At 35.7% G+C, this 8,511-nt stretch overlaps 1 long non-coding RNA gene across 4 annotated transcripts in view; it reads left to right on the forward strand.

The window, feature by feature from the left end:
* LOC129558381 (uncharacterized) overlaps positions 1-6,504 on the forward strand; it is a 70,209-nt gene extending 63,705 nt beyond the window's left edge. For all 4 annotated transcript variants that reach the window (XR_016037965.1, XR_016037967.1, XR_016037966.1 and 1 more), the window contains one exon: positions 6,243-6,504. This is a non-coding gene — a long non-coding RNA (uncharacterized LOC129558381). The remainder of the gene's footprint in view (positions 1-6,242) is intronic.
* The last annotated feature ends 2,007 nt before the right edge of the window (positions 6,505-8,511 follow it).

Raw genomic sequence — 8,511 nt, forward strand, 5'->3', positions numbered from 1 at the left:
TCAATAACCTCAGATATGCAGATAACACCACCCTTATGGCAGAAAGTGAAGAAGAACTAAAGAGCCTCTTGATGAAAGTTCAAAGAGGAGAGTAAAAAAGTTAGCTTAAAGCTCAACGTTCAGAAAACTAAGATCATGGCCTCTGGTCCCATTATTTCATGGGGAAATAGATGGGGAAACAGTGAAAACAGTGGCTAATTTAATTTTTCTGGGCTCCAAAATCACTGCTGATGGTGACTGCAGCCATGAGAAAAGATGCTTACTCCTTGGAAGGAAAGTTATGACCAACCTAGGTAGCATATTAAAAAGCAGAGACATTACTTTGCCAACAAAGGTCCATCTAGTCAAGGCTATGGTTTTTCCAGTGGTCATGTATGGATGTGAGAATTGGACTGTGAAGAAAGCTGAGCACCGAAGAATTGATGCTTTTGAACTGTGGTGTTGGAAAAGACTCTTGAGAGTCCCTTGGACTGCAAGGAGATCCAACCAGTCCATCCTAAAAGAAATCAGTCCTGGCTGTTCATTGGAAGGACTGATGCTGAAGCTGAAACTCCCAAAACTTTGGCCACCTGATGTGAAGAACTGACTCACTGGAAAAGACCCTGATGCTGGGAAAGATTCAAGACAGGAGGAGAAGGGGACGACAGAGGATTAGATGGTTGGATGGTATCACTGACTCGATGGACATGAGTTTGAGTAAGCTCTGGGAGTTGGTGATGGACAGGGAGGCCTGGCTATTGTTATTTTATTCTCTGTTTCATTTATTTAAAATTTAAAAATTTAAAAAAATTTGAAAAACATTGCATCATATCAAGCATATTTTCAGATCATAGTGGTATGAAACTAAAAATCATTTACAAAAAAACAGAAAATTCACAAACATATGGAGATTAAATGATATGCTACTGAAAAATGAATCAGTGAAGAAGAGAGAAATCAAAAGAATACATTTCCCCAAATGAAAATAGAACATACAAAACATATGGAATGCAGCAAAAGCAAATCTAAGACAGAAGATTGTAGCAATAATTATCTTCCTCGAGAAACAAGAAAAATCTAAAATCATAAAACCTTAAATTTTACACTTCAAGGAACTAGGGGGAAAAAAGAGCAAATGAAGCCCAAAGTTAGTAGGAGGAAAGGAATAAAGATCAGATGGAAATAAATGAAACAGAGAATAAAATAACAAGGATGAATAAAACCAAGAGCTGGTTCTTTGAAAAGATAAAATTGACAAGCCTGTACCTAGAGATTCACCAGGAGGAGAAAAAAAAAAAGAGAGGACTGAAGAAATAAAAGAGAAAATATTATATAAATAAAAAGGATCATAGTAGACTTTTATGAACAAACTTGACAATCTAGAAGAAATGGAAATGTTACTAGAAACATACAATCTTCCAGACTGATCATAAAGAAATAGACCAATTACTAGTAACAAACTGAATGAATTAGTTATCAAAAATCTCCTAACAAACTCTAAGACCAGATGGTTTCATGGTGAATTTTAATAAACTTTTAAAGTATTGATATCAATTCTTCTCTAACTCCACCAAAAAATAGAAGAGGAGGAAACACTTCCAAATTCATTTTACAAGGCCAGCATTACTTTGATACCACTGTCAGACAAGGACACTACAAGAAAATTACAGGCCAATATTACAGATAAATATAGATGCAAAAGTCACCAATAAAATATTAGGAAGCCAAATTCAGCAATACGTTAAAATAATCATACAGCATGATTAAATGGTATTTATTCCAGGGATGCAAGGATGTTTGAACATCTGCAAATCAACATATATACCACAAAAGCAGATGAAACCCACCTGATCATCTCAATAGATACAGAAAAACTCTTGACAAAATTCGATATCCGTTTATGATAAAAAATATTTAACACAGTGAGTTTAGAGAAAAAATATCTCAACAGAAGTGAAGTGTATATATGATAACTAATAACATAGTGAAAGCCTTTTTTCTAAGATCAGGAACTAGACGAGGATGCCAACTCTCACCACTTTTATTCTACTCAACATACTATTGGAAGTCCTAGTCAAAGCAATTACCTAAGATAAAGAAATGGAAGGCATCCAAATTGGAAAGGAAGAAGTAAAGCCATCACTATTTGCAGATGACATGACATTATATATAGACACCCTAAAAACTTCACCCCAAAGCTGTTAAAATCAATTCCAGAATTCAGTAAAATTGCAAGGTATAAACTCAGTGTACATAAATCTGTTCTATATAATAACACATTATCAGAGAAATTAAGAAAATATCCCATTTACAATTACATCAGAGAATAAAGTACCTAGGAATACATTTAATGGAGGATGTAAACAGCTTGTACACTGAACACTATACTATACTGATGAAAGCAACTGAGGAGAGACACAAATAAATGATCAGATATTATATGCTCATGGATTGGAAGAACTAATATTTTTTAAAATGTTCATACTACCCAGAACAATCCACAGAATCAGTGTAATCCCTATCAAAATTCCAATTGCATTTTTCACAGGAAGAGAATAAACAATCCTTAAATTTGTATGGACCCAGAAATGGCTGAATAGCCAAAGTAACCTTGAGAAAGAGGTACAAAGCTAGATCACATTTCCTGTTTTCATACTATATTACAAAGCCATAGTAATCAAAACGATATGGTACCAGCCTGAAAATACACAGACCAAAGCAACACAATAGAGCACCCCCAAATAAATCTATGTATATATGGATAAAAGATACATAGAGAATGAGATGGCTGGATGGCATCACCGACTCCGTGGACATGAGTTTGAGTGAACTCCGGGAGTTGGTGATGGACAGGGAGGCCTGGCGTGCTGTGATTCATGGGGTCGCAAAGAGTCAGACACGACTGAGCAACTGAACTGAACTGAACTGAATGGATAAAAAAGATGTGGTATATACAGAGAATGAAATATGACAAAGTCAAAAAGAAGAATGAAATCTTACCATTTAGGACAATATGGATGGATTTAAAGGCATTATGTTAAGTTAAAGAAGTCAAAGAAGGACCAATATTGTATAACCTCACTTATATGTGGACTCTAAAAGACACAAAAACAAGGTCATAGAGAATATAACAGTGGTTGCTTAAGGAGGGGCAGACAGAGGCAGGAAATATGGGTACAGGGGGTAAAAAAGTACAAACTTGCAGGTATAAAGAATTCATGGGGATGCAATGTACAGCATGGTGACAACACTTTATGACAAATATGACAAATACTGCATATATGAAAGCTGCTAAGAGAACAGACCTTAAAAATCCTTATCAGAAGAAAAAAATATTTGTAAAGTCTTTATGGTACAGATGTTTAATGAGACTGTGAGCACTTTATAATGTATACAAATGTTGAATCATTATGTTATCCACCTGACACTATTATTTTATATGTCAGTTATACCGTAAAAGGGGGGAAAAAGAAATCAGAGCTATCTAGTACAAAGAATATATATATATATATATTTGTGTGGTGTGAAGGGAAGAGAGAAATGGAGTGACAGCTGGCAACAGGTGGGGAGTGAGGTTTATAGAGAGATGTTTCTAATGGAAAAAAAATAACACATGTGGTTGCTACTGGTAATAATTCAGTAGAGGAAGAAAAACCTACTGATTGCTGCAGCCATCCTCTTGAGTTGATGAGAAGGGATGGGAGGTCCATAAGTTTTGGACTGGTCTGATCAAGGAGTAGAGACACTTAAGCCACATTTGCACGAATGACCACAGAATATGTGGGTGCAGATGTCAGTAGGTTGGAGAGTTCTTTTGTCACCATCCTCTGCAATAATGATCACTTTTTCTGATCATGAAAATCTTTGGGTCTATATATTCTTTCTGATCAGTACTACCAATATTATCCTTAGAAATAAAATTAATTTATTGTACAAGTCATCTTCTTTCATCAGTAGGCTGTAGGTGTACCGATATTTCTCTATGAGAAAAATGCACACTATCTTTGATGGTTATTTCCCTTGATACACACAGACCCGCTTTGTCCTTATTTACAAGTTTATGACAATTTTCTAGGTGGTTTAGTTATCAAAAATATGACCTCTAATAAGCAGAATGTTACAATGCCGTTATTTGTATGTTAGTGAAGTGAAAGTCGCTCAGTTGTGTCTGACTATTTGCGATGTCACAGACTATCCAGTCAATGGAATTCTCCAGGCCAGAATACTGGAGTGGGTAGCCTTTCCCTTCTCCAGGGAATATTCCCAACCTCGGGATCGAACCCAGGTCTCCCATACTGCAGACAGATTCTTTACCAGCTGAGCCACAAGGGAAGCCCATCATTTGTATAGTGCTGTGTGGTTCACATATTTTTATATATCTTATTTAATTTTCAAAAAATATGAAGATTAAATAGATGAAATTAATTCTTTTTTACTATTGCTATTTTATAGAGTAGGAAACCAAAAAAGTAGCATGTCTAATATACAAAACAAAACAAAAAGACACTGGAAGCTGGTGAATCCAGGATTCAAATCAGATAGTCTGATTTCAAGAGTTACCAGGATATATACTATGCTCGGGGCCAGAATCCCATAATTCCCATTTACTTGTAAACACATTCTAATTTTAAAGTAAGTTTTCTGATTCGGGGAGGAAAAGCACCATTCATTTACAACAGTAAGTTTTAGCTTTTAACAAGTTTACCAAAAATTTGTGAAATAAAACCAGCAACAGAGTTATGTGTGGTGAATTTTAGTAGATTTTTTGTCCAGAATGCAGTGCGTGTGTTTAAGAGGAGTTTGCTGTTTTCGCTGTGTCAAAATCATTATAGGATGATTACTATTACAGTGGTCTTCAGGAATATTTTACCAGTGAATCCTAACAGTATTCTGATGACAGAGATGACATTTACAAAGTAAAGACAAAGAACAGATGTCAAGTAATTCTGTGGTAGAGTGGAATTTAAAGAACTAGAGTCTTAGTACATTGCCCCGAGTCCAGTCATGGAAAACGAAGCATGTTCTCGTAAAACTGCAGCTGAAACTGTGAATTCCTTACAACACAGTGTGTTCACTGCCAAACCAAAGAGATCAGAATTCTTCGTTTCAGAGCACAGTGGTAAACTCCACAGGCTCCAGATTTTGTGTCACAGTCTTTTTCTAACTTCCTTCAACCCTGAGCTGCGGGAATGATCATCAAATTACTTACAATGGGTTATTTGACATTTTAAGGCCAAAAGAAAAAAGAAGATGAAATTTATGGTCATTTTTCTTCCACTAATATTAAGTACCTGATTTATTAGGTAAAAGGGAATTTAATATGTATATTTAAACAACAGATCATTAGCACTTCATTTTTTAAGATCTTTTACAACAGGGCAGGGTTGAGACATGATTTTTGCTCCTTGTTTTTAAAATGACTGTATGGTCATTTTTTATTTCTCTTTAAGTCATCTGGAAGCCAGGCACTTCTGACCCCTGTGTCTTTTTTTCCTTCGCCACAGAAACCTGGTTTGATGCATCACAAGTGTTGTATAGCTCATTTACGCTGCAGAAAGAAACCAAGGAACTGGTGAATTGTAGCTGCTTTTAAAAAAGAGTTGAAAAAAATCAATAATAAATTATCTTCCTATACAGCCATTTAGGTTCTTTGCACGTCCCCTCTGACATGTAGATGTAGTTATAAATTGATTTAGTTGGGGACCGTAAAGAATCTCGCTTGCTCTGGACTGCCTGTGAATGTACATTAGTGAAATAAAAATAACCCACCTTGTCAGAGGGGTCTTTCTAGGAGCTGGCAAACCCAGCAAGTTATTTTTATAGTTTAATGAGCTAGGCCCTGGCTTCCACGGGGAGACACAGCAAGTGGAGTGCTTCATAATTTACTGCTGTAAAATGATCAGGATTCATGTTGTCTATAAAACATGAAAAACATTCTTCATTCCTTACCAATTAGATCATAGTTACAACTCACAGTTCCTTTGAGCTTAAAAGAAAAAATTTAACTGCTAGACATAAATGAATGTTGTGGTTAAATTAAACCCTTCAACAGCCCAAACAGGCTTGAAAGAAATGCCTTCTGGATGTTATTAACACACATATTTAAGTGCTATTTTTAAATTTTAACTGTAAGCCATAGCAAGCACAAATGTTTAGAGTAGCTATTTTGACATCATAGCATTACTTTCACATTTTCATCTTCACTGATTCTTTCCATTAAATATTTCACCTTTTATTATACTAAATTTTTTTTTTTTTTGCAGATACAGGACACTTGTTTTATGAGAATGACCATGTTTGAAGAAGCAACAATTAATGGCTATATAACTTTGCAGTAGAAAGATCTATACATTTATTACATCAACAGGATCATATGAGTCATTTTCTATGAGTATTCTAAAATTTCCAAGAAATGAGAATTTGAACTCAACTTTTTAAAGGTTTAGAATTATTTAAAAATACATTCATTTTTAAAAAAATTTTGAAATATAACCACAAGGAAAACAATAAAATTGCTAATTTCTATCCTGAGTTCAACTACTGGGCTACTTGGTGCATGCATGCTAAGTTGCTTCAGTCGTGTCTGAGCCTCTGCAACCCTATGGCCTGTAGCCCACCAGGCTCCTCTGTCCGTGGGATTCTCCAGGCAAGAATACTGGAGTGGGTTGCTGTGACCTCCTCCAGGGGATCTTCCTGACCTAGGGATCGGACCTGTGTCTCTTTTGTCTCCTGAATGACAGGCAGGTTCTTTACCACTATACTTAGAAGTGTATTAGTTTTGAAACATTTCAGAATTTCCTATGTATTTTCATTAAAAGTTTAGTAACATTGAGGCTTAGAACAGACTTTATGATTTTATTCCTTGGAAATGTGGTCTATCTTGGTGAGTGTTCCATATGCTCATGAGAAGCATGTGTATTTTGCAGTGGAGGTTGTGATGCTCTACAAATGGCAATAAGATCAGGTTCATGATAATGTTTCAAATATTCTCTATCTGTATTAATTTTAATTTATTTGTTCTATCAGTTACTTGGGATTGGGGGGATTGGACATTTAACTTTCTCCCTTTTTTCTGTCTTCTGTTCCATGTACTTTGAGGCTCAGAATTAGGTGCACCCTGTAAGATTGCAATGTTTTGTTGATGACCTTTTATCATTATGGAATGTTTCTCATTATCTCTCATGATCCTTTTTTCTGGAAGCCTGTATTATCTAATTTAAAATAATCACCACTGCCTTTTTTATACTTTCAGTTTGCATGCTTTATCTTTTTTCTGTTGTTTTACTTTCAAACTTTTTGTCTTTGAATATTATTTGTGATACTTGTAAATAACACTGTGCTGATATTTGATTTATCCAGTTTATGGTATATTTTGATCATATGCTGGTTAGTAAATATTATCACTCTCCAGAAGGGGTATATCCCTTTTCTGTTACACTGGTAGTATGAATGGATAAATCCATCTAATCTGTAGTTGAGTTTGCTTGGGGCTGTGTTATAGCTTTAGATAAATATAGTATATTACTGACTTCAAATGACTGAGGTTTGAAATCAGAACTTTTACTTTAGCAAGAGTTCAGATCTGAGCACTTGCTGGATTTTAGTTATCTCTTATGTTTTACATCCTAAATGCCAGATCTTTCTCTGTTTTACAACCTGGCTGACAGCTTTGTGGCTCACTAGGGAGTTTCTTTTTCCTCTCCAGTCCATCCTGGCTTTCTGGGCTTTGAAAGACTTCTCTCAACCCTGCTCCTCTGTTCCCGGCATTCAAAATCTGCTGTCTCCCCATTAAGAAAGATTTAGTGGACCTTTGAGGGTTTTATTCTTTTTCTGCCCTGCTCTCAACTTGTAGCAGGTCACTGCTGGGCACTGTGTGAATGTCTGGGCACCTGATCAGTGGGGCTTCTCTCGGTTCTCCTGCCCTACATCCTACCTTGATTAGAGCACAACAGTGAATTTCCAGAGTGATCTGAAAGAATTTCTCTCAACTCTCCTTTTGTATTTACAATCTGCAACGAACTACTTCCATGTACTCATTTAGGTCTTTAGGAAGAATTGTTGGGTAGGTGCAGAGGCTGGAGATCCTTGGTATTATAATCTATCTTGTCTGCCCACAAGACTATTAAAAGCTAATCAAAAATTGGCAGGGTTATCCTTTTGTTTGTGGTATATTTCTTTTCTTCCCACTACACCAGCAAAGCTGAAAACATGCATAGGTATTTTTCCTCTGGGATGGGACCATCATGTTTAAAATTTAGTTCATTTAGATATCTTTGTGCCTTCAGCTTGGATTTTTTTTTTTTAGACTAGAATCTTGTCACTTATCCAGCTTGTTCTTATTGTTGGGAGAGAGGCAACAGTCTTTTGTGGCTTTCCCTATCTTAATGGGCAGTGAAACGTCCCCATTGGAATTTTCCTTGGAAAATTTAGTTCAGCTAATTAAGCATTTTGGCAAAAACTGATAAACGCAAAATATCCAAACTTATCATCCTGAAACATACTCTATCTCTCCATTTAAATGTTTATATACTT

The sequence above is a fragment of the Moschus berezovskii genome, chromosome 8, assembly GCF_049115385.1.
Source record: "Moschus berezovskii isolate FMDL1 chromosome 8, NW_MosBer_1.0, whole genome shotgun sequence".
NCBI classification, from domain to species: domain Eukaryota; kingdom Metazoa; phylum Chordata; class Mammalia; order Artiodactyla; family Moschidae; genus Moschus; species Moschus berezovskii.